Source organism: Phyllostomus discolor, chromosome 4 (assembly GCF_004126475.2).
Source record: "Phyllostomus discolor isolate MPI-MPIP mPhyDis1 chromosome 4, mPhyDis1.pri.v3, whole genome shotgun sequence".
NCBI lineage: Eukaryota > Metazoa > Chordata > Mammalia > Chiroptera > Phyllostomidae > Phyllostomus > Phyllostomus discolor.
This window is the reverse complement of record NC_040906.2, coordinates 10814610-10841516: the sequence shown is the minus strand read 5'-3', so window position 1 is coordinate 10841516 and position 26907 is coordinate 10814610. Positions and strand designations below refer to the sequence as shown.

Here is a 26907-nt window from a genome sequence, read left to right as displayed (position 1 = left end):
AGTTGTTGTTTTGGTGGGGGGTGGGGTTTGGACAGTTTTTCTTCCCAAAGAAATAAACGTGAAGGAAAGGTATTAGGCTGCAAACTGAGCCTGAGTGGCCTTAAGTAGGACTGACCCGCCGACAGTCGAGCCAAATGTGTCTCACCAACACCTTTACCAACAGGCCGAGCTCTGACTCTCCAGGGTGTCTGCCAAGGGGCATTCTAGAGACTTTCAGGGGTTGGCCCACAGCGAGGAAGGCCGATCTGCAGAGTGACAGGGGCTGTGAATGCACAGGCCGCTGGCGCTGAGCCTCAAACACAGTCCTGCGATGGCGAGAGGGCTCTGGTCCCTCGGACCTCCGCAGGCATTCCTGAGACGCAGCCACCCCAACCCGCCTTCCCTTTCCAGACGCCTACCACATTCTCCTAAGGCAGAAAGAGAGATGAACGTGCAAAACGAAAGTGCATTTTGGTGCCCTGGGGAGCGTGGGCAGTGTTATCAGAGTGAGTCAGCACCTTCCCAACCTCAGAGGAGAGACAGGAAGTGCCGACTGACCAAAGTGACCGCCGTGGTGGTTTGTGCTCCTTCAGGTTCCTGGGGAGTGGCAGAGAGACCTCTTGGAATCCCCTCTTACATTTTTATCAAACGTCAGCGTGTATGACTTGATCTACGATGGGAATGAATTTTACCAAAAACAAACCTAAGAAGAAGACTCGGGAAAGAAAGGCCCACCCACTGAAATGTGTGGCCGCCAAGTCTAAAAGGTTCCTTCAATGCAGAGACACACGTTTTGCTAGCTATAGTCTCACTGACATCCAAATGCCTGCCATCCACGCATTATTCATGCTTAAATCTCCATGGGGGTGCAGTGGGGAGGCTAGGAGCAAGAAGAAGGTAGCTGGGGCTTTGCTAGTTGCTTGTCTTTTAAAATACAAGCCTGTGGGGCATTTAGTCCGCTTTCCTCTAAGGGTGAGGGAAAATGAACCTAAGGTTCAAACCCCAGCTCTGCTCTCTACCAACCAAGAGGTCCAGGGCAGGTCAGAACCTTGATCAACCTCAGCTCTCTCCTGAAATAGAAGAAATCGGACTCCAAGGGTGGCCGTGGGAATTTCATGAGCACCAACAGAGAGAGACAGAACCTGGCACAGGATCCGACTCAGCGTAAATGCTGGCTCCCCTGCTTGTCTTCCGCCGTGCCCAGCGCCTGAAATAGTCCCCGATTTTTTTTTCCCAACGGCGACTTAGAAAGTCTCAAGGGTCAAGCTAAAAAAATGGATCAAACAGTACTTCCATTTTGATCAGGTCCTGTCTGTGCCTTTACAGCTTCCTGAGACTGTTGGAGACAGAGAATAAGACAATGCCGGTGTGTTTTGATGTCTCTGGGAGAGAAAGGAGGAATTGAATCGTGATGGCGGGGGAGAGGTGGGTGAGTATGTTCCAAACAACCTTTAATGAGGCTGAGACATGTTTTTCAATCGCTAAATCTGTTTTATTTATGGTATCAAGTCCGACAGACCTCCTTATTGACAAATCTTTAAGGTAACAACAGTTCAAACAGGGGATTTCCTGATCAATACACAAGTGACCCCTCGGGACATCATAGTGATACTGACCAGTAGTTCTCAATCTTTAAAAGGAGGTAGAGCCTTTTAAAGACATGAAAAAGTATTCAGTACTTTATGACTAAGTACATTTGTAGTACTTATAAAAATACACGATAAAAAAACTATCATGAGTTCATAAACACTTTAATAAATTGCAAGTTGTTTTTGTCCATCATAGCAGCTGGATACCTTTCAAAAATCGTATTTGAGATATTATTTAGTCTATACTCAAAGCTGGACCATGAACATGATTTTCCTGGTTCCTCAGAATAAGTGATGTTGATGGGTCTTCAGTTCATAGGCGAGAGATAAATACTCTCTAGATTGTTGCTAGTAAAAGATGGGGCGTAAGTGTTAGAAGTGTGAATTAATAAAAGTCTTCCTGAAAGGCAATTTTGGGCACACATAATCTTAAAAATGTGTTTACCTGTTGGAACAGTAATAGCCCTTCTATCAGTCAACCCTAAGGTAATAATCAAGAGGATTTGGGTCTAAAAATGTTCACTGTGGAGTTATTTCTAGTAGTGAAATCACTGCAATATTCTTTGCAGTAAAGAACTGCAATAGGAATGATCATCGCAACCTGAATTCCCAACGGAAGGGACGCTGTGGGTGACCTTTCACGGGCTTTGCACACTTCTCCTCTCGTCTGGCACTTCGTTGCTAACGGTTTGCACCTGCCACCTTCAGAGAATTGCTGCTTGCGTGGAAGCCATTTTTTTTAGTGGGCTTTAAGTGGATAGGAGTTGACATACACGACTCCCCTGTGCCCCCCACCCCCACCCCACCCCAGGGCCAGCAGCCACTGCCCGCCAACCAGGGAACACAGGTGGCCCAGATCAGCAGAGCTCTGCAGGGTGGTTAGACTGAGGGTGGGGCTTCACCTGACAGCGCCCCTGGAATGGCTGCTCCCCTTTCTAATCCCCACCCCCCGTCTCTCTCCATGTCGCCTAGGGGCCCTTCCTCAGTGAACCACTGGCACTTTGTCCTCAGCTCAGGAACACGTCTGGGAGCCCACGGTCTATGCCACCCGACAGTAAGGGTCAGTTCGCAATGTCCTTCTAACACCGCTTCACAAAGGTAACAAAGGTAACATGTTCTGCATATATCTTAATTGAGAAAAGAGAGCTGTGGTCTAAATAACTATGTAAAAACAAGACACAAGCACAAAAGACTAGAAAGATGCATATCAAGATATTATCTAGATACTTTTATTCCTGATGGTAGGAATGTGATATAGACGATTATTCTTTATATGGTCCTGTCTATATTTCAAAATTTCTACAGCAAAAGATCACCTAAAACAAGCCACCCTTTTCTGTTTATAAAAACGCAGCAGCGGGACCTCAGGCCGGCTGAGATGTGCAGTCAGGAGGGACAGAGAGGGCCACAGAGCCCCCAAACAGTGCTTCAGCCACTGGGTCAGAAAACTTGAATTAAAAAAAACCAGTTACTGGAAAAGCAGAAAGCGTTCAGAAACAGTATAGTGAGAGCCCTTTATCCACGCGAAAATGAATGTTTCAGCCCATGACAACCCACAGCCCATGTCATACTGAGTTTTTCAGTGAGTGGTGCAGAGTTCTGTTTTTGTTTGTTTTTTAAAGATTTTATTTATCTATTTTTAGAGAGAGAAGGGAGGGAGAAAGAGAGAGAGAGAGAGAGAAACATCAATGTGCAGTTGCTGGGGGCCGTGGCCTGCAACCCAGGCATGTACCCTGACTGGGAATCGAACCTCTGACACTTTGGTTCACAGCCCGCGCTCAATCCACTGAGCTATGCCAGCCAGGGCTTCAGAGTTTTGTTTTGATGCACCATGACTTGAACCATTCATGTGACTAAACCTGTATATTATATATCCAGTGTCAGGGATTACAGTTGATTGACTTTTTAAAATTCCCTGCATTTAGCATAGTACCAGGTATACAGTAGGAACTCAGTGATGTTTATGAAATAAATTGTAGTTCAGTGGACATAAACTGATCTCATTACTATTTTAGGTAGTGGCAACCTTTATTGCTAACTTTAAAAATTCCAACTTGCTTAAAACTCGTGGAATACAGTCTTAAGTCCTCAAAAATAATGGCCATGATTTATTGAATGTCTACCACATGCCAGTCCCTGTACCTGGAGGTTTTGTATTCAACTCGTGGCCGAACCCTCAACTTAGGAAGCAGGCGTGCGCATTTACATTTTACAGATGATGAAGACGGAGGTCCGGAACAATTTACTTAACCGGCCCAAACCGTGCAGCTTGTAGCAGATGAAGAGCCGTCTGAAACGGACCTTCGTAGCCAGCATGTCCGACGTGCTGCCTCTTGTGATGGGGTTTAAAGGGTCAACCGGGGAAAAAGCGAAGGAACACTGCCTTCTTTCTACCTCTCGCTCCGGTGCTTAGATCATCAAATGCTCGGAGTAAACAAGTGACCACAGCTTTACAAGGCCCAAGAATTGAAGGGAATGTTTGTTACTCTAGTGCCGTGGTTTTTACCTCGGAGGGGGGCTCTGCGCCCCCCGAGGAGGCATCTGGCCATGTCTGGGGACATTCTGGTTGTCCCACCTGGGCAGAGGTGCCACTGGCATCCAGGGGGTGGAGGTCAGGGTTACTGCTAAACATCCTACAATGCACGAGACAGCTCCCCGCCACTGGGCGTGATCTGGCCCGGGGCGCTGGTGCCCAGGATGAGAAGCCCTGCCGGCGCCCGGGCAGGCACACCTTCCCTTTCTCCCCCGAGCTGCCACACGGAGACAGCGCCGAGTTTCCTCAATTTAGAACCCAGCCTGCAGTGTGAAGGCACAGACGGCTTCTTGTGAGAGCAACCACTGCACGGACACCAACCGCCACCGTGGCTCCTCCCGGGGGGACTTTCCATCCAGGCTCCTCTACATGGGAGAGGAAGGGACCCAGCAGACCCCCTTTTGTGGCTTCCCAAAGGAGGGGCGTGCATTACCAGTCATGAAAGATTAAAAAAAAGGTTTTTTAATTTTTGTTTTTAGAGAAAGGAGGAGGGGTGGGCAGAGAGAAACATCAATCTGTACACACCCCACTGGGGATCGAACCTGCAACCTGGGTACATGCCCAAGAATCGAACCGGCAACCTTTCAGTCCACAGGATGATGCTCCAACCACCTAAGCCACACGGGCCAGGGCAGTAATGAAAGCCTTGCTCCATCAGCCCCCTCATCAAACTGGGCTCACGGCCGGCCGGGTGAAAACGGGTGGGGAGGCCTGCGGTACCCGAGCTTCCTGTGCGGGGCATCGGGGCAGGTGTCTGTTCGCACCAGGCCCACTCAGCAGGCAGCTGCTCCTCACAGGGGGAAGCCAAACCCCAGCCCCCTAACGCTGGGGATCCTCTGTGCACCCCTGAAATCTGTCCCATAAAGTGGCAGCAGCAGGGACCAGGGGACAGAACCAGTCATGGCCTCCTGTGGGCCTGACCGCCCCCCCCGCCCCCCCCCTCCATCCACTGCCTGGTCTCCCCTCCACCCACCCCTGTAGCCTTTTTTTTTTTTTTGAACCAAAAGCCAGCTTTATCATTCAGGCTCAGGCACCAGCACCGCCAGGTGCACAGAGAAAACCCTAAAATGCACACATATACCCTAAATTATTCTTACGGCCACTGTACTTACTCCCTGGGAACTTTCTGAACTAATTAGTTCAGCAAAACGGAGCCCAAATGCCCACTTTCCTCCCTTCGCTCATGAAAAGGGGGCAGGGCCCTGCTCCAGAGGGAAAGACACCTAGCAGGTGAGTGGAGTGTTAAACTGGGTCTCCAATGTCACGCTGCGCCAAATTACCCCCAAAATACCTCCTGCAGGGGACCCCCTTCTGCCCGCTGCAATGCCCTCTTTTTCTCAGAAGGAGAGTTCAGCGTTAGTGGGAGCCCTGGGAAGGACGGAGGTTTCTTCACCAGGGGGTGAGGGCCCCTGCTTTGGCAGTGCTGAGGGAGGGTGTGGGCGTTCATCAGGCAGGAGCTCAAGACTCATGCATCCTTACCTCAGTCAGCTGGTGGCGGGGGTGGGGGGGGTCCGGGTGTGAAGGAAGAGGGCACGCATATTCTCCTGTACCTTTCTAGGGCTAAGTCCCCAACTAAACCCACTTAGTTCATTTGACGTCAGGGTGCTATTTCCAGGGCTGCCATGTCAAAAACTATTAGGTGGTTAGGTACAGTCTGTCCACTTACCTACCTCGCAGATATTAGGGAGGCACCCATGAGATGGGCACCGTGCTGAGCTGAGGACATGCCCGAAAATGGGCCCGGCCCCAACTCTCCTGGAGCCGGTGGTCTGGAGCCCCGGTTCTCGGCCCGGCGGGTTTGTCCCCCGGGGAACCTCTGGCGACATCTGGAGACATTTTCAGCTGTCACACTGAACAGGGCGGGGAGGGTGCTACTCTGCAGTGGCAGAGATGGGGGATGTGGCGCAACATCCTGTGTGGCTCGGGAGAACGCTGCCCGACGAGGAGTGGCTGCTCCGCAGTGTCAACAGGGCTGAGGAGGCCCTCGGAGGAAGGGCCACGTGGGGGGACACCGGAGGGTGACCCGGGTATGACCGGACCAAGGGGGAGAGGGATGAGGACAGGGTCAAAGGTCCCAGACAGAGGACCTCCAGTGCCTTTAAAAGGCCTGGTGTCAGGAGGTACCACGGGTGGTTCTGGAAACTCGCATTCTGGAAATACGTGTGTTTGTACACCATCGCCACCGTATAGTCACTGCGGGACAGGTCTGCCCGGGGCCATCCCCGTGGCCCACACCAGAGCCCTAACTCCGGTGTCTGTCCTGCTTCACGGGCGTCGCTCTCCACCACCAGGCACTGCACACGTTAGACGGGGTAGGAACGGAAACCCTATTTTTCTCTGAGTCTTGATACCAAAAGCATGACCCCAACATGGAAAAATTGATAAGCCACACCACTTCAAACTCTGCTCTACAAAGGACTCTGCAAAGAGGATGACAAGACAAGCTACAGGCTAGAAGAAAATATTTGCCAACCAGGTATCTGACAAGCACTAGCATCTAGAAAATGTAAAGAACTCTCACACTGCAACAGTGAAGGACAACGACGATCCAATCAGAAAATGGTCAAGAGCCGTGGACTGGCATGTCCCTGAGGAGGATGCGCGGAGGGCCCGTGAGCCCGTGAAAGGATGCCCAACGTCATTCGCCATCAGGGAAGCACAAATGGAAACCACAGTGGGCTGTTGCTACGCACCCATCAGAACGGCTAAAACAAAACACTAATGATAACACCAAATGCTGGAAGAGCTGCAAAGAAACTGGACAACCCACACATTGCTGCGGGGAATGTAGAATAGTACAGCCACCCTGGGAAGCAGTTGGGCAGTTTCTTGCAAACCCAAGCCTGCATTTAACCATACGATCTAGTCATCTTGGACATTTATCTCCGAGAAATGAAAACTCAAGTTCACACAAAAATCTGTACACCACTGTTCACAGCGGTTTTCATCGGAATAGCCCCCAACTGGAAACTACGCAGATGCCCTGCAGGGGGTGAACGGTTCCACCACCCACGGCACCTTCTCACCGTGGAGCGCCTACCCTAGGACTACCGATACACACAGCCCTTGGATGCATCGCAAGGGAATTGTGCTGAGTGAAAAAAAAGTCAATTCCAAAAGGTCACACACTGCATGGTTCCATTTATAAAACAATCTTACAATGACAAAACTACAGATGGAGAATGTATTAGCAGTTACTGGGAGTTAGGGAAGAGGGGAGGGATGTGAGTGGGTGTGACTCTAACAGGGTGACGGTTGGGGGGGGGGGGTCCTTGGGACCGAACTGTTCTGCATCTTGACTGTGGTGGCCCCACAGTCTACAGGTGGCAAACCTGCCCAGAAGTAAGTACACGTGGACACGCACAGGAGTGCATGTAAACCCACTGTAATCTGCATACAGTGGCTGGATTGCAGCCAGGCCGATTTCCTAGTTGAGGTACTTATTGTTGTGTGCTGTGGTTATGTGGGATGTCACCTGTGGGGGAACGAGGGGAAGAGAATACGGGCTGTCTCTGTATTATTTTTTACAACTGCGTAGGAATCTACAACCGTGTCAACACAAAAAGTAAAAACAAAAAAGCTTTATATTACAATTTTAGTCAGCAAAAAAGTGCACCTTAAGACAGCTCTTTTTATTATTTATTCGAATTCCTTTCCCAATCCTGCAAGTACCCTAAAAATGTCAATATTCTAAAGACACACCGACAAGGTGTTGGCATATTTGTGCCTTTCCACAGTTGGTGACGGCCTCAATTCTGAGACCGCTCGGCCTCTGCAGGCTCCTGAGACAAACCACGCAAGTTCCTCCTCCCCACTTCCACCACCAATTACCCGTGTGACTTTTGACAAGTACGTAACGTCACCGTGCCTCAGTTTCTCTATCTGTACAATGGGTATAACAGTTGTCCCTGCCTTACGGGCTTCTGTGTGGCATGAAAAAGGCGAACACATCTTAGCTTCTTCCGTCGGTCACTGAATACCCTGAGGGTCCGAACGCTCTGCCACTTACTCCCATCATCATGGATGGCTGAGACATCCTCGGGTCTCTCTCCTCAGCCTCTCAGGGTCAGGGGATATTTGCCAACCCATCGTAACAGTTCCCTCAATTGCCAATCTCCCCCAGTTCCAACTTCTAATAATTGAAAGGAGTTTTGAAAGCTGTCTTTTCTACTTACTCGTGGTCTTTTTTTCAACTGTGGGCCTTTTTCTCCATTTCTTTGCTGTAGAAGGGATTCAAGAGTCTATCTAGGATGTGACTGTGTGAAAGTTTCACCTGTGGTCACAAGTCCTCAGGGAAAGTGACCGGAGTGGCCTTGTCCTCTAGGGGACAAGCAGCCGAGCCCCATGCAGCCTCCGTGAATGGCCATGTGGATGGGGTCAAGAAACAACTGATGGCCACTGGGTGACTTAGCAAGCAGGCGTCGGGCCCTGCTAATTTCCTTGTGTTCTCTCCAGGACTGCCAGGTTCAGGAATAAGGAAACGTGTTTCCTACCGGCATACACTGAAATAAGGCATGATTCGACGAATACAATTTTTAAAGCATTTGAGTGTAGCAAAGCCAGATCAGCCCTGTCTCAGTGGTCAAGAGGCTCAATGGTAGAAGTCTGGATTGTAAGTGGAGCCTCATCGCTGTTTTATTTGCTTAGGTGGAAGAAATATCTAACACAGAAATATCTATGCGAAGTACCTGACACAGAACATGTCTGATGAATGACAGAACATGTCTGATGAATGACAGGGCATGCTTGGTGCTTACGCAAGGAGGCCGCGTACAGATAACTCAGAGCTGCACTGGAAAGCCTATTGTGACTGTAACTGAAAGGAGGTAGGTTATCCAGGAGAAACAGCTTAAATTTTAGCAAGCATAGCAGACTCTAAAACCTTGTATTTAAAAAAAATAGGTAGAAAGATATGAAGTCCTCTTACCCATTTTCGTAGCTATTTTAGGATAGGAGGAAAGAGCCCTCCCCATCTCGAGGCTCACTGTCCCCAGGTTCTGCATCTCAGCGAGTGGAGCACCCCGTCCAGCCAAGATCTGGAGAAGGCTGGGTGTCATCCTTCTTCCTTGCCCCGACCCCATTAGCACCACCGACAAGCTCAACCATTCTTCCTCCGAGATAGCGCCTGAACAGTCTGCTCTCGCCACCTCCACTGCCCTCAGTCCAGACACCGACAGGGACATCAGTCTCCTGCACCCGACTCACTGTCTGCCCTGCCCAGTGAACTTGCTGATAGAGAATGCTGACCAGAATCCTCAGCACCAAGACCTGCACAAAAAACCTCAAAGGCTTCCCTAAGCTCTTAGAATAAAACGCAAACCCGCTGCCACAGCCTGTAAGTGGGCCTCCTGGTCTGGATTTGGCTTCCTGCTAGAGATCAATGCTCCTCCCGGGAGGTGGCAGCCTCAGGCCGCCATCCGCACATTCCTTCTGGCTACATTGGTCACCTCCCCTTCTCTCTGTGCCTTGTGGGTGGGACAGCCACCTGCTCTGTCCTGTTGGCCACTCTTCCCCAGCACCTAACGTGGCACATAGGACACCAAGCTGCTCTTTATAGAACCAAGGCATCGATGAAGGAGGCAGGCCCCACAATCAACGTAATCCAGTTCATGTGCGAACACTGATGACAGAAGCCACCGTCTTCAAGGCAGATTGCGATCTAAATTACTTGGGGAAGTCATTCTTTTGGCGCAATCCTAGAGCAAGCTTTCACAACACGCGCTCTATTGACAGTCTGGGTGGGATAATCCTGTGTGGTGGGGGTTGTCCTGTGTGCATCATAGGCTGTTTAGCATTATCCGTGGCCTCCACCCACTCGATGCTAGCACCCCCGCCCCCAACCTGACAACCAAATTAAATGTCTGGAGACACTGACAAGTGTTTCTGGAAGAGAGAGGGAGGATCACCCCTGGCTGAGAACCACTGATCCAGAGAAAAATTAAAATCTGGTGGTGAAGACTTCAATTCTGCTCACAAAATGTCTAATTAACCCATACTTTGTCTGAATCACATGAGCAATAATGCATTTTAATGCCATATCACCTAACTACCATTTACAACATCATTTTGGTGGGAACGTGCATTGTAAAACCTTCCCTGAATCACTATGGAGGGCATGGCTAGGCCCTAGTGAGACTCAGCTTAGCCTTCAGCCTCAGTACTCTCGGTGGTGTCTGATGTCACGCATGTGGCGAACAATTGGGGTGGGGGGGCACATAGAAGTCAGAGAAGAGCTGGGGAGAGGATGGGGGTCCTCACAGCTGATCTGGTCTTTCATGTCTGGGACATGAAAACAGGAGAGAGAAACAGAGACCTCCTTAGTGCCGTGGGTCCCTTCTGAGAGCACCACCGCACAGAACCTTCGGGCATTCTCCTTCTGTCCACGGTGTGGCACGACCCAGGAACAACACGTGAAAGACTGAATCTCAGTACTGCTCTAAACCCCTGTCCATGCCCACTCCTTGGACTCATGTAAGGCTACTGAGCCTGGAGCAAAATGGACCTCTGAAAAGCAAAATGACTTCCTCATTTCACCTGCCACACGGCAACAATATTTTCAATTGCTGGTTAAATTGCAAATGCCCTGTGAGTCATTTAAATAAATCTCACACGTATGAAATAGTCAATTGTGTTCTCAGGGCAATTCCCAGCTGTAAAAATAGAGCCACATGGAACAAATTTTTTTTTCCCTGCAGCTAATTGAAAATACTGCACATATAATGCATGATTTAAAGTACCCAGGAGGAATTTCAATTTTCGCTCTCTATTTTAAAATGTACAATCAAGCGCTGTCTTAAAGCGCTCCACACATTTAAGTCAATACTGCTTGCCTGAAGCCCAACCGCTCCAAAATTTTCATGCTATGAATGGATGACCTGAGATTTTAATGCTTTGAGTGACTTTCAAAACAATGTCTTTAATAGGGCTGTGTTTCCTGGGGAAATCTCCAAAACACCAGCAAGATGCCTGCCGGGAGGAAGGGACCAGGTATAACATCCTTCCCTCAGGAGCCCAAGCAGGGATCTCTTAAGTGCCCACAGCGCTGCCCTGGCGTTAAAGGATCTCAATATTCCTGATGGCCAATTGCATGGGAGTTGGCAGAGTCTGTGACAATGACGGAGGGATGGTCAAAGTAACATGTGCCAAAGAGGGAGTGCCCAGACTCTAGGAGGGTCCAGGTAGAAGGGCAGTCACAAACTTCATGATCATCTTCTACTTCCAATAGAGCTTTAGAGCCTTCCTGGTTAATTGAACCATTTCCGAGTTCCCGCGCCACATCGGGAGATGTCACGAGGAGGAAGGCACAGCCCCGCCTGACCTTCAGGGCTGCAGATGGACAGAGGACAGAAGTACTCAAAGGACTAAGAAACAAGGTTGAACACGGTGAGGAGCATTCAGAGTTCCAGGCAAACAAGGAAGGTCTCAGGTTGCCTTCGCTCTACCTGTAATTGCATTAAATTTGATCGTTAATGTCCCTCCACACAGCAAATTGGTAGGAGGTGAGAATCAGGAAGGCAGCCATCAGTCACCCTGCTAGCCACGATGAGAGTGGAAACCAACACGTAATAACTAGTAAAGAATTAAAAGCACTGGGATTTAAAGTCAACACAGTAGACACCTGGTGCACATTTATCGAATGCATTACAGTAGAACTCACGACTTCGTGTTATTCGTTAGATATGCAAACCGTTAACCCTTAGCTTTCGTTCCATAAATTAAGAGGCTGAATTAGAAACAACAGCTGGACTCAGAAATGATCTGTTTCCATAACCTGTCACCAAGGGCTAATGTCTTTTTTTTAACATTTTATTTATTTATTTTTAGAGAGGGAAGGGAGGGAGAAAGAGAGAGAGAGAAACATCAATGTGTGGTTGCTGGGGGCCATGGCCTGCAACCCAGGCATGTGCCCTGACTGGGAATCGAACCTGCGACACTTTGGTTCACAGCCTGCACTCAATCCACTGAGCTACGCGCCAGCCAGAGCTGCTAATGTCTTTTTTAATGTTTTATTGTTTATGCTGTTACAGTTGTTGCAATTATTTCCCCTTCCTCCCCCTCTCTGTCCAGCCTGCCCCCACTTCCATAGTCAATGCGCACCCCCTTGTCCATGGGTCCTTCAAATATGCTCCTTGACAAATCCCTTCACCTTCTTCCGAACAGCACCCCCTCCCTCCCCTTACCGCTGTCGGTCTACTCCATGATTCTATAATACCTTATATTCTCTGGAACTAAGACGTGGACACCCCCCAACAACTGCGGACGAAGGCACCTACTATGTGGAACTCTGCTGACAACAGCCTCCCGGTTCTGATGGACTAGGAACTGCCCTACAGGCCATAGGGGACTAACCCAGGTTGAGCCCCGGGACTCCAGCCATCAGCCCTCTCACTTGCTCTCATACTGTACTTATCAATTAACCTTCCCGTAACAAGTGGGCTTCCCATGAAGATCTTGGTAATGTGGGGAACAGACTCATCGGTCAGGGGACCATCTTTCCATTCTCCCCTCTGTTACGTCTGGTAGCTGTCAGTCTCTCTGACCTGTAACAACGCTGGGGGTGCCGACAAAATCTGGCTTCTCTTCTCTGCTTCATGCTGTGAATCTCCCTAAGCCAGTGAGTTGCAACCTTTTTCATCTCATGGCACACAGGAACTACTTACTAAAATTCTGTGGCACACTAAAAAATGCATTTTTTGCTGATCTAACAACAGGAAAAAAAGGTGTGATTTTGATTCATTCACACCCGACAGCAATTGTTGTGTCGGCTGTTGTCATTTCTGTGTTTGACAATAAGGGAAAAGAGGTCAGTGCCCCTGGCTGATTAGTCAGGTGTCACGTGCTTTAAAAATTCTGGCAGCACACTGGTGTGCCTCTTGCGACCAGCTTTTTGGACACCACACAAATAAAACACGGCCCCATTTGGTGACCCATCCTGTGTTTTTTCTTCTCCCCTTGGCACCACTGAGTATCTATTTACAACAATTTTTCCCCAGGGCAAATGGAGGGAAGGCAGGAAAGGGCTGAGCTTGTTTCAAAACCCGAGAAGGGAGAAGACAAAGGACGAGCTCGGTGGAGCTCCATCAGCTTCCTAACACGCCTGGGCCCCCACGTAGGTTCATTCATGAATCCAGGGATGAACCATTTGGCAAAATACACAGGCAACATCCTTCCCACCCCCTCTCCAGGTCCATTAAAGATTTCACATGAAAAATGGATCACATTTTCTCATTAGATGACCAGGGGTGCTCTGGGACAAGTTTTGGCAGCCACAGAGGTGACTGTGATACCCGGGTATACTTTCATCTCTTCCTTCTCGGTTTCCCATGCTGGTTCTTGTGATCAGGTCCCCTCTCTATCCAGATGTGGTACAAGAGACCCGAACAGGTTTAGCTCATCCACCTCCTTCAGCATGTATTACAATAGTGTAAAATAGTTATGCAGAGGAAGCTGGGGAGGTATGTAAGAGGTAGCAAGTCCCTGGTTTCATCAGTTTAACTTCCGGGGGAATATTATATGAGAGAGACACCTTCCAAAGTCAATCGAACAAGTAAATGAAGACAGATGTGTCTCTAGGCACCGGATCTGGAAATATTCTGAACTGGGAGGAGGGGACGAGGAATGGAGGAGACAAGGTAGTTAGTAACCACTTTAAGAAGGGCTCCTCCACTTTCGTCTTCGGTCCTTTGCTCGTTTCTTTCAGTGCAGTTTGTGAACAAATAAAACCCCAAAGGAATATTTAAGCAGAAGACCACTTCATATCTACATGTTCTGTTTTCCCGGCAACCATCTGACCAGCAAAGCTCCGCAAACCTCAGAAACCATCTTAAGTGACAGGAAACGCGACTCCAAACTTGGCTTTGTTCACCCAAATACTAAGGCTCTCCCTCCAGCCTGAGTGTCTCTGCTGAAGTCCCCACCGGTGCCTTCTGAAGGGATTTCGTGGGGTTAGTTGAGGTTCAGCTGTTTTCCAGAAGACACCTGTGTCCACTTTTGCCCTGGCCAGTGTGGCTCAATTGGTTGGAACACTGTCCTATAACCAAAGGGTCTCAGGTTCAATTCCCAGTCAGGGCACATTCCTAGGTTGCGGGTTTGGTCCCCAATCTGGGCACGTAGAGGAGGCAACCAACTGATGCTTCTTTCTCACATCCGTGTTTCTCTCTCTCCCTTCCTTTCTCTGAGAGCAATTAAAAAAAAATGTCCTGGGGTGAGGATTACAAAAAAAAGAAGAAACTTGTGTCCACTTGAACACAATTCTGGAATGGGCCTCTTGTGCAGCCCTAGACCTACACGCTTCACATAAGTCACATACCTGCTCTGAGGAGCGCAGGAGACGCTCTTCTGAGAAATGATGTAACAAGTCTCAGGCACTGCAGGGCTTTGCCTCGTAGGACCAGCCCTTCTGTCCCTGCTCACATCCAGAGCGCGAAGGCACAAGAACAAGAATTTCTGGAATTAAAGATCAGTGCCTTCACGAAAGTTCTGCTCGTCACCTTTGACCTCTGCTATAAGCTACGACATGGAGGGGTCTTGAGGGATGGAGGATGTCCAGCCTCTTTTTGTCACAATTTTGGAGTGACAGAACCTCTCTCCAATGTCTCATGGAGAAGCTGTTCACCGACGATGGAGCTGGTGAGTAGCTGCCTGGGAGATGGGGGTGGGGGCGCGTTTATAAAGCTCCTACTGTGTGCATGTCATCTCACTGAGTGGGTACAGTGGAGGTAACAGAGATGCACAGACTGAGTTATCTACCCACATCACACGGCAAGAAACCGGTGAGAGACCGCACAGATACACCCGCCGCCAGGCAATCGGCGTTGGCAGAGACTTCTCCCGGAGAGACGGCGGAGACTCCCGTGGCCTGCCTCTCTTTCTCCCTGTCCAGCCCCCTCCCACCCCTCCCGGTCCTTCTTCGTTCCCTCAGTCTGCACTCAGGATCAGCACGGATCCCATTCCGGAACTCTGGCCTCTCCCTTTGCTCCCACACGCAGAGCGGTGTTTCCAGCGTGTCCGGCAGCACCCCCGCACACTGAAAAGGCATCCCTCTGCCAGGGTACAGCTCTCTCTTCGATGAAGTCCTAAATACCTGGGCCTCCACGGGCGATAGTTCCCAAATAAGATCCTCCCCCTTTTCCCAGTGAGAAGATCCCCAACAAGCCCTCTCCACTCCCACCGCAGTTTTGGTCAACTTGACTAAATAAACTTTATGACCAATACGTAAAATCCCACATACTAGAATTTGGAAATAGCACTTTTCTTTCCATCCCTACTTTCTTTCTTTCTTTAAAAAAAAGATGTTATTTATTTATTTTTAGTGAGGGAAGGGAGGGAGGGAGAGAGAGAGAGAGAGAGAGAGAGAGAAAATCAATGTGCGGTTGCTGAGGGTCATGGCCTGCAACCCAGGCATGTGCCCTGACTGGGAATCGAACCTGCAACACTTTGGTTCACAGCCTGCGCTCAATCCACTGAGCTACGCCAGCCAGGGAGACCATCCCCATTTTCCATGAAGCAATGTACTTCAGAGTTTCCCCAGGTATCTTCTACACTCCAGCCCTCACTTGCTGAGTGGTCTAACAATTTTCCTGAGCACATCAGCTCCTTCTCCTCCAAGTTGCCCCTGATAGGGCACTTTTCAAATTCATGTGTGACACTGTCCCTGAAACTTGTGAAGTCATGAAACATCTATCCTAAGCCATGAGAAGCCCTGCATGGAGCATCAGGACAGTTGCCCTCACAAGTGCAAATATATTCAGGCCCTGGCTGCCGTGGCTCAATGGACTGAGTGCCAGCCTGTGAACCAAAGGGTCGCTGGTTCGATTCCCAGTCAGGGCAAATACCTGGGTTGTGGGCCAGGTCCCCAGTTGGGGATGTGTGAGAGACGTGTCACACATCAATGTTTTTCTCCCTCTCTTTCTCTAAAAAACAAATAAAGTTTTAAAATGTGTATATATTCCAGATCCCCACAGCATATTACTGATCATGCTACTTTTTAAAGAGGTCTTTCATTGTCTTGATAAAATTTCATGACCGAAAGTAGTTACCTCCCCAGCAAACCCATTTCCTCTTCTTCCCAAGCACAGAGCTACACTACATTTCCAAGCTTCCGCTGCAGGTGGGAGTGACCATCAGCCTGAAGTGTGGCCAGTGAAATGGAAATAGGAATGATACACGCCACCCTCAGAGATGGCCCATCGAAACCCGCCATAGACAATCCTCCATGATCTTTCTGCTCCACCAGCTCAATGCCAACAAGCACCGTGCTCTTGGAAACCAGCTACAAAATACAGAGGAGCACCAGGGTGCACAGAGACTGGGTCAATGAATCACCAGGCTGGAAAACGATACACCCATTTTAGGCCTTATACAAGTGGAGAATAACTCTCCATTATGTTTGAGCCGTGACATATTTTGGGTTTATTTGTTACAGCAACTAGCACGACCTTCACTAGTACAACATTCAACATTTGGCGATTGTGAAGTCATGAGCTCAGGCATAATGACTGAATCTGTATTCAGTTCCTTTGCCTTGAAAGACAAATATCATACGACCTCACTTACATGTAGAACCTAATGAACAAAATAAACTGATGCGCCAACTAGAAACAGAGGCATGGACACGTGGAATAGACTGAGAGCTGTTGGGGGGAGGCAGGAGGCAGAGTGTGAATGAAAGGAGGTGAAGGGATAAGATAAATAACATACATGCATGGCCCACGGACACAGACAATAGTGTAACGATGGCCATAGAAGAGTGTGTGTGTGGGGGGGGGGTGGAGGTGAGCAAAGGGGGGAAAATGGGGACATTTGTAATGGTGTCAACAATAAAAATAAAAATGAAATACAATGAAAATCCCTTTTTGTCATGCAACCTCTAGAAGCATTAAGAAGTACTGGCAAAGGAGATGTCAGGCTAACGTGCCTAGAAAGACCTCCTGGTAGGACAGCTGTTCACATTTCCTCACTCGGGAGGAGCGACAGGGAGTTTACTTCATGCTCTGCCCATCCTTGGCTCCGCAGCCAGTCCTGGAAGTCCCGGAAGGCTGTGGGAAGGACAGCCGACCGGCTGATCACTGGGAGTACTGCCAACCAAGAGTGTTACAGGAAAGGAGTCTGGAATCCAAGAATGTGAACATACAGGGCAAGCCACTCATTCGCGAGGTCAGGGATAGACTGAAAACATTCGTCTCAGTGGGATTAAATGTTCACCTGGACAAACTGAACCTCACCCCCTCCTTGTGCCCCGGATGTCAGCTCCATTCCAGCCCCTCTGCCCAGCACTTAACGTATATGCTGTCCTTCATGCTCAAAAGCCTTACTACTCACAGACGAAGAAACAGAGGCTAGGAAAAGTTTAGCAAATTGGCTACAATTTCATGGCCTCTAGCTAGGAACTGATCACATCTGGATTCAGACCAAAAACCACTGGCCCTCAAACCATCCATATTCCTAATTACTTCACTATACTGCAGGCGGGGAGGAGGAGGGGAACGTCGACTATTTAGATGGGACAAGTTTTGAAATCAAGTTAACTATTAAAAAAAAGAACTGTTAACACTATGAACATTTACATCTCAAGCAACAGTGTAAGCCAAGTCTTCATGTGTTTGTGGAGTTCAATGAGGCATCTTTTAAAAATCATGGCCCGCTTCCTCTTTGGCCATGTTGAGTTTTATCCAGCTCAGGCTGTGTGATCCCCTCGGACTCTGGATACACGCACTTCACCTTTTCAACCGAGAGGTCAGTGTTAATTTTAGAGCTGGAGTCCCATGAAAAAACACGTGTCTGAGAAAAGAACCGGAGGGGCTGGGGGCCCCAGGCATGAAAACATCACTGCAAACATAACACAAAAATATCAGCCCCTTCCTGTCTCGGGTGTTCGGGCCGTGCTGTTGAAGGGTACCATGCAGCAGTGAGAAGGTGGTCGTTTGAGAGGAGGCATGTTGCATGACAAGAAAAACTGATGGGACAGAAATCTTCGACCATGCATGGAATCAGCTCAGTTCACACATTTACACACCTGGCTTCGGGTTCTGGCACTGACACACCCAGGCTGTGCGTGTGACCGCCAACAGGTGGGCTGCTCCGCACTCTTCCTTCTCAAGTGCACGCGTGGAAAGGACTCTGTGTCTGTCCTACGGGCAGACATGTAGCTCGAGGAGAGAACACAGAGCGCCTGTCAACTGAAAACATCTAGTGGCAGTTGGGGCAACCTGCCTGTTCAGCACAGATCTCTCAAGGCTCCCTCCCATCCCGACCACAGGCCTGAACATGTGACTCAGACTCCAGCCAATCGTAACATTCCGTTCCCCTGACTCCAACCACTGGTCCAGGGAAAAGCACATGAGCCACACTGAGCCAATCAGAGTGCCTCCCTGGGATTCTTCCAACTGGAGCTGGAAGGACACCCCTCTTTCCTCTTTGATTGTGAGACTGTAGGGAGGTAGGCCTGAAGCTACCCTCCAGTCACGGTCCCTCAAGGGACAGGGAGGGAGAAAAGAGAGCGCCAAGGCCACAGATGCCTCCGCCATGCCTCAGGGGCAGCGATGCAAACCAACAGCACCCCCTTGCACTCCCTGCTTTTGTGCCAATCGTTTTTATTTGGGTTTCTACACTTTTAACCAAAAGATACTGCAGTAATGAATAGCTCATATAATCTAAAGGGTAACCAAATCCTCCATAGAAATTTCTTCCTAAGTGGATTTCTTACTTAAAATAAAAAAAATTACTGGAGCAAATACTGCCATTATTTACATAGCATTTTCTTAAAAGAAAGAAAAAAATCTATTTTCATGTACCGTCACTCATTTTGAGTGGGCTTCTTATTTGGCATTTAACTCTCTCACATACCCACGCCCACTTTCTAGATTTGGTTCGTAAAAGCTTAGGCTGAAAACCAACAGTTACTTTTTTTTTCCTAGACCTATTTTAGCACAAAATGGAAGCGAAAGAACTAATAATATGAATCCCCCAGGTTACCGGAGTTCCCACTGCAGGGTTGAGGGGGGCATTCCAAAAACAAAAGCGTCTTTGCCAAGATCTGCAGTCGCTACAAGAAATCACTCTGCCTTCTCAAAGGATTTTTTTCCTTTTACACAAAAATCTCCTGCACATTATCTTTCTCTGGAGAATGAACTGACAGAAATAGAAAGGCGCGGTAGATTCCAGCTCTGGAATTCTCTTCTGAAGCAAAGGACAAAGTCTGAGGTCAAACTGAAGCCAGAGCACGGGGTGTTCTCGATCTAACCCCGAACCAGGCGCGTCCATCCCAACCTCTGAAAGAATTCAAGGAAGAAACAGCAGACAGGTTTGTCAAAACGCACTGATGGAATTTCAAATACAAGATTGCGTAGGCTCAGTAGCCATCCATGGGCACAAAAAGCCTCAGAAGGAATATCGGCTTCTCTGGACTGGGCTCACCTCCACACCTAGACATCTACCCAGGATACGGGGGGAATCATGGACTGTGTAAATAAATAGACTCGCCCTGTTGGATGAAAAGCGGCATTTCTCAAAAGAGAAGTAAAATCCTATTCATCTTTCAGTGTTCTTAGACAAGTTGTGAACTCGCAGATGACAAGTAACCCAAAGATGCAGTCTGCATTTGACTCCCTTCTGCTCCACAGGGTACTGTTTTTGAAACCCAACATTGATTTCCAGATCAGACATGCAAGCTATTCATGAGGAAAGACAGTTTGGGAACGAAAAGATGGGCATGTTTATGGGCAGAGATAATGGTTTACGAAGAAGAACCCAGCATATGGGACACAATTTACTCGACATATTTTATTCATCCCTCCAAGTGGGAATACAAACTAAAACTTCATGTTGGCCCTCAATGCTATTTCTGAGTACCAAAGAGCCACCCTGAATAATTTCATTGGTTTAAAACAAATAGAAGAATTTCACACAGACAAACATAAAACAGTACATTTTTAAAAAATTTCCTTGAGACCTGACATTTATTTATGAGACAGGTGGGTCAGGCAAGAAAATAAGCCTAGAAGTTACATTCCTAAAAATAAGAAGACACCGTCCAGGTCATTATTTCCACACACCCACTGATCCACTACATAGGCAAAGAAATTAAGTTCTAGGTGGTCATCAATACAAATCATCGCAGCCCGTCTTCCAGCACAGGGCTCTTCCCACACATGTGGCTGAAGACATCAGCCAAAACATTACTATGGAAAAAAAAATGTCAGCAAGAGAGCGTGTGCATCACCATCATTGAGAAGGTTAATGGGAATGAAGCAGAAAGCCTTCCCCTACCTTGTACAGATCGGGAAAGAGAGCCCAGCCCAGCCGATGGAACTCAAGGAAGACCGACCCAAGCCAAAAAAAGGTTCAGACGAGGATAACTGAAGTGAACAGACACAGACGCCCTCTGTATGAGACTTCTGCTTTTTCCTCCTGCTTTTTTCCCTAACTATGTTCAATCTCAGAAGACATGGTTGATCAGATTCTTTTAATGTGAAGATACACGGGGTGGAACAAAAGTAGGCTGAGTTGTGACAACGTGAAAAAGAGTTCATAAGGCTACTGGAATAAGCATAAACCTGCATCTCCTTTTCCATATGAACAACTGTAAACCTACTTTTGCCCATTGGTGGGTATTAAACGCAGAACCTGGGGATGCAGATCTGGGGGACAGCTCCCCTCCGAGCCTGGCAAACAAGCCCTCTTTCATGAAACATACGGTGAATTTGTAACATAAAGGAATGTGGTTTCTGCGCCACTGTGGATGCAAATGAAGCTAAACCCAGGCACGGGTGTGTGGCCCTTAGAGTCTGGTGGCTAAGGCGTGCTGCTGTGACACAGTCTCTGCCATCAGAGGCATCCACAGTGTAGGGGCGTGTGTGTGCACACATGCCACACACCTGCCACTGAAGGCTGGGGGTAGAGATTTTCAGGAAGGACTCTTTGGAAAAGGTGATACTGGACCCGAGTCCTGAAAAAGGGGAAAGTTCCCCAGACAATCAGTGCAGACAGAAGATGGAGAAAAAAAGTTCTAGGCACAGGTTCAGTAGCTGCAAAAAGCAAGGTGGGTGTGAGGAGTCTGCAGGAAGTTCAGTTCTATAAGAAAATAAAATTTGGGGAAGGGCACAAGGGGCAGGGAGGTGGGAAGGGCCTGAAGAAGGCTTAGACTTCGTCAGGTCATTACAAACGGCCAGCAGCCTGGGGGTGGGTCGCTGTGGGGGAAAGCAGAGCACACTGGAACAGTCCCTCACTGGGTGCTGGGGAGACCTGGCCCAGAACTGTCCAAAGGCAACTGCGGTACTTTGGTACTGTGTGGTAAGTGGGGCCCTCCACATCCTAAAGGCTGGGAGCTCCCGCAGCAGCCGGGACCTCCATGTTGAGTCTGCCCACTTGCTCCCAGGGAGGTTGTGAGAAAGTGGGAAGGCGGTGAGGTCTACGAAATGGCCTGCAAACAGCAGAGACTGCGTCTCGACACAGGGGAGGTCACACTAGAGTGATGTATGCACTGCCCTCCTTACAGCAACTTGGGTGCAATGCCACAGAAATACAAGAGAGAGCTCACCTTTCGATCTGAGACACCTAACCTATGGTACAACGTAGGCACTCCTTCAGAGCCAGGATTCGTCCCAAAGGCAAGGAGGCGGCACTGGGTTTTATCAGCAGGGACACATGCACACTTGGGCTCGAGGGGCAGAGGGAAGTCATCCCAGCAGCCACATGGAAGACAGCTGAAAGGGGTGCAAAACCATGCAGGGCACCAGGTGGGGAGGCACTAGGGAATCACAGGCTGTCATGGTCTCCCAGCTGATGGTCGCCCACCTGTGGTCGCCAGCTCAGAGCCCATGGGAGCCAGGAAGCTACTGTAAGCAAGGACCATGGGTCCGGGGGGCACTGGGAACTCCGTGACAGCCGAGTGTTGCCACATGGGGATAGAACTCTCATGTTTCAGGTCTTATGACTTTTAAGAGAAGCTATAAATCCAAGTGACATCTTAATATTTCTAAATATAACTCAATGTTTGTATACTCTGTCCAGGCCAACAACACATCAGCCAGCTATAAAAGGCACACTGGCCACCCTTCGGCCAGTTCCGTACTCTAAAGCAGGGCAAGGCCAGCATGACGACAGCAGCGGCTTCCAGGACTTCGCAGCCTGGAGAAGCAGCGCGACCTGGCAGCTGTCTGGGTGTGGGGGTGCGGGAAGAGTCTAGCATCCTCGTGAGCTTTCTGCTTTAGCACCCTGGTGAATGGTAGAGCCACACCCAAGAAATACATACATACATACATACATACATGCATAAGTAAGAGGGACATATTTTGGCTAAGGATGAAATGGGTCTGGGTTGGATGATGAGAACTAAAACCAGTTTTGGACTTACTGCAGGTTTCTTGCCTACAGGGCATGGACAAGTCCACTGGCCTGCAGGTAACTAGCTGCTGGAGACACCCATCTGGGACTCACTTGGTACTTGGGGCTAGCTGGAGCTGTGGCCATGTGGTCGCCCAGAGACTCTGTAGAGCAGAAGAGGAATAAGGACAGAGCCCTGGGTGACCCCGGGAGGTGTCAGGGAGGCAGAAGGAAAAGCAGGAGGAGATGACAACTGGGGAAGGAAGAAAGCACCAAACAGGAAGGAAAGATCCGCATCTCATTCCACACTGAGGTCTGGAGAGCATCCACACAGCTCCTGCAGGCGTTAGGGGGTCTGCTACTTTGGGGAGACTGTGGTCGGCTTGCAGAGAGTCAGAAGGAGGGGTGGCCCTGGAAGTGCTAACTCATTACAGAAGCCCAGGGAGACCCGGTGGTAGCTAGAGATGAGGTGAGGATGGAGGGGCAAGAGAGGTGATGGAATTTTAAAAATACCATTAAAAGAGAGAAGAGTTTATTGGGAGACATCAGACATGGCCACGAGGAGGCCTTCTCTCTAACCTTCGCTAGGTTCCCCGCCCCAACTTCATTTTTTTTCCTATTATTCTACCCTATTTATGTTTGATGATACACTGTATCATAGCCTAATTTAGTTTGCTCTTTGTGTCTTCCCAAAAGAAGGACAATTCAAAGAGAGCAGAGGCCTTCTGTATTTACTGTGGGCTAGTGCGTGGACACAGTAGATGCTTGAGAAGATCTCTTGAATGACTGGGTCAATTCAGAAAAGTCTGTCGGAGGGAAATGGGGTAGTACGTGGGGAGATTTCAACCCAGTGGCCCTACCTACTGGGTGGAGTGGGCCATGGAGTCACCTGCCAAACGGGAAGGAGGAAGGGAAGGGGCCTCTTGTGCCCGAGCAGAGCTGCGGTGGGACTGCCGGTCAGCAGCCTGGAAGGATCGTTCAGAGACACTCAGACGCTGAAGTTCCTTATTTCACAAGCTGAGCATCTCTGGGAGAGGGCAAGATGGGGATGCAGAGCACTCAGGAGCCAGAGTGGACGGAGGCCACTGGACCCGCGATGGTCAAGGAGTGAGAGCGTCCCCCACATAGACTCGGGGACTAGAGGAGAGAAAGCCCCGGAGCCCGGAGCCCGAGTCCACGGTGCTTTGGGGGGACGGCCAGGTGGCAGAGGAAGCCACACAGAGCAGCAGCCGGGACCTGGCCCCTGTCACCACCTCCTCTCCACACCCTGCCGCCTCGGTCTGACTAGCTGATATTGAATCCCCTGAGTCTGGAACTGAAAATTAACGTCCTTTTCAGACGGAGTCGTGTTTGTCCTTTCACAATTTACACTACTATGAGAAGTTCATGGGAGGCAGAAATTTTCTGTATAGACCCCCTTTTTTACAGAATGAAAAATAGATGACATCCCGCTGACCTTCAGTAGCCGCCCTGCACTGTGCAATATTTTCAATTATTTTAACAGAGAATCGAAACTTAAGGGTTGAAAGAAACCTTCGAGTCAGGCTCACACCTTCGTCTGCATAGCTGAAGGAAACTGTTGCCGAAACACCCGGAACAGCACATAATTACTGATTTAGGGACGCAGGTAGCCTTGAAAGTATCTTCGATTCTGGAAGTGCGCCTTAGACAGACAAAATAGCAAGGCTTACGTTTCTTTCAGGTATCCGTGTTCAAATGTTGATATAAAAATCTCCAAGGGGAAAAAAAAATCAGGTAAATTGTTCCTGTACAGTTCAGAGAAGTTAACTGCTTCCTGGCTTGCCAGAGGAAGTCAAACCTTCCCAAACCTTTTGATGTCGGTGCTAAATATAAGAAGGCTCTCTGCAAAGTAGTCAAAGCAAGACACAGCAGCATTTGCGATTTCTCCAGAGAGACACACATGGAGACCATGGTTCGTTCACTAAAACACCAAAGCCTTCAACAGCATCTGCCACAGCACCTAAGGCAGAGTGCTGTCTTACGTAATCGGAGCCTTCTCTCCTCAATCCGTTCGTGGGTGAGCACCCAATTCCGCCCAGAATTTCCCAGGACTTTCGCCTTACCTGTAGTCACTCATCAACATCGCAGTTCGCGTGCGTACAGAGGATGAGAATAGCGGAGACCTGCCCCATAGGGTTAAAACAGGTGCCAGAGGCCAATGTAAAGGCTCTCCCCCCCAATCACTGGTCCCCCCAGCTTGCCCAGGCAGTGGGAACAATAAGTAAAGAGTCCGTTTGTCTTTCCTTGCGGGGCGGCGCACGAGCGAAGTACGGGGCAGGGGACGCCCGCGAGTACCTGGGCACCTCAGGTTCAGGGTTACGGGCGCCAGCTGGGATGTACCGGGAGAAACCACGCGTCGCCCAGGACTCCCAGCTGCGGGCGCACCTGGACGCCCCAGCACCAGCGCGGCCCCTCCTCGCCCTGCCCGGGTCCCACTCGGGTTCCCGGGTGCAGGGGCCGGGGCGCGCACGCAGCCTTGGCCGCCGCAGCCTCGGGGCGACTGAGAAAGTTCCTCCGCCTCGACGTCGCCGCCCCCGGGCCCCGCCGGCCCCGCAGCGTCCCCGCCGAGCGAAAGGTCGCGGCAGGGAGCCGGCGGCGCGCGCGCGGAGGGACTGTCCCCGGGGCAGAGGCAGCGGCCACCGCTCCCCTCCCGGCCCCGGGCTCCCGGGATCCGGGACGCGCAGCCCGTACTCACCGCCCCTCGCTCGGGATCCCCAGTTGGCGACCGCAGAGGGCAGCGCGGCCCGAGCCGAAGCCGGGTGTTGGCGGGGCGGGGAGTCGGAGGCCGGAGAGCGGCGGCGGCGGCGAGGAGGAGGAGGGTCAGAGAAGGAAGAGGCGGTGGCGTCTGCAGACTCCGCGTAGCTGGAGCAGCCCGTGCGCCCCAGAGCGCTAGCCAGTGGCCGCCTCGGCGGGGGCTTTATCGCCGCCCGCCAGGCCCCCGCCCCTTCCTGCCGCCCCCGCCCCGCCCCGCCCCGCCTTCCCGCCGCCTCCTTTGTGTGCCAGCGGGCCGCAGCGTCCCCGCGCCCGCACTCCCGGGCGCCCCCACTCTGGACGCCGCCCGGTGGATTCCACCCCCAAGGGGTCCCAGTCGCGGGGCTGCGCCCACAAATCTCCGGGAAACGCGGAGACCCCGAAGTGCGGCGCCAGCCAGGGCCGAGCTGCACGTGGGTCGCCGGGATCCGGGTGTGGGTGGGAGGAGGAGAGACCCAAGGGCTTTTGGCGCGTCCCTGGGACAGAGCGGGAGTCGTCTCGGCTGTCCCTTGGGAGACACACAGCGGCGCCCCGGGACGGTGCTCATTGGTCCGGGTGGTGGGGATAACGGTGCCAGATAGCGGGCGGGAAGGGGCCGATCGCCTCTCGAGGTGCTTCGCAGCGTGCCCCAGAGCCGACTTCTCCGGCCGTGGGGACAGAGAAACGGCCGCTGGTCGCATTAGGCGGAGGGCAGACAAGGGAATTTAGAAAACGATCCCTGGCAGTGGTGACAGCGTGAGGAACCCGCCGAGTGCTGGGGATCCGTCCCTTTCCCACGGGTTAACTACAGCCCAGGGGACCGGACCTGGTGCGCAGCAGCGAGGCGCAGACCCCCGGGGGCTGGTGACAGACGACCGTCCGGATCCCAGCTGTATTCCCACAGCTCCTCTATTCAGCCTCCTTTGCGTCAACTTAGGTTTGTGGGGACCCGACTCAATGACATAATTTATGTCGCCCCTACTGCAGAGCCCTCGCCGCAGGCCCAGGGCCCCGGCCCTGGGAAAGAGGTGTGGTGAGTCCCCGGAGACACAGCCTTGGATTGAGGCTGCATCCACTGACTGGAGCGACTTGGAATCTACAACTGGCGCGTGGGCGGCCACGCTAGACGGTGTGTGCAAGTGTTGGGGTGAGAAAGTCGCTTTTAAGTGTAAAATCTGGACTAGCCGCAGGGTATACACAGCCTCTCTTAAAGCTGTGGGAGGTTTGGCCCTTACGTAGAACAGGAAACAGTCCACGAAAAGAAAACTTGTTTCCTTGTGTACAGCCAGGCCTGATATTTATATCCAATGACAGAGCAGGATTTAAATCCTTTTTTCCTCGTTGGTCCCTCTGCCTGAAATAATACCCCCATCCCCCACTCCTTGATTTCATAACCTCAGGATTGTCTCCTTCTACTTCAGGTCACAAGTCAAATGCCACCTCCTCTAGGAAGCCTTCCCTGGCCACTTGCACGAAAGCCCCTTCCTCCCTTCTGCAACCTGTTGCTTACTTCCTAGACCTCAGCATGGTTTGGTTTTTTTGTGGTTTCTCGGCTAGTTTTCCCCCACCCTTCCTCATGGGAATACGTGCTCCCAGAAAGCAGGGAAGAGAAACCAGTTCCGTGCGGTTTCCAGCTCACGCAGTCCCTAGTGCCTAGAGCCAATACTACAGGTGCACTAGTTGCTCAATAAATGAGTGTTGAAGGTTGGTGAACAAGCCCCTAGTGACTTTTGG

General features: G+C 50.4%; 1 protein-coding gene across 2 annotated transcripts in view; it reads right to left on the bottom strand.

Annotated features, from left to right (window-relative positions):
• SERPINE2 (serpin family E member 2) overlaps window positions 1-25381 on the bottom strand; it is a 57248-nt gene extending 31867 nt beyond the window's left edge. The window contains exons 1-2 of one of the 2 annotated variants that reach the window (XM_036022792.1): window positions 4926-4931; window positions 4429-4436 (exon numbers count right to left, since the gene is read on the bottom strand). The gene's annotated coding sequence lies outside the window, so the exon portion shown is untranslated. Of the gene's footprint in view, window positions 1-4428; window positions 4437-4925; window positions 4932-25138 lie in introns of those variants that run through there. The other variant, XM_028509533.2, reaches the window with a different exon arrangement.
• Between the last annotated feature and the right edge of the window lie 1526 nt (window positions 25382-26907).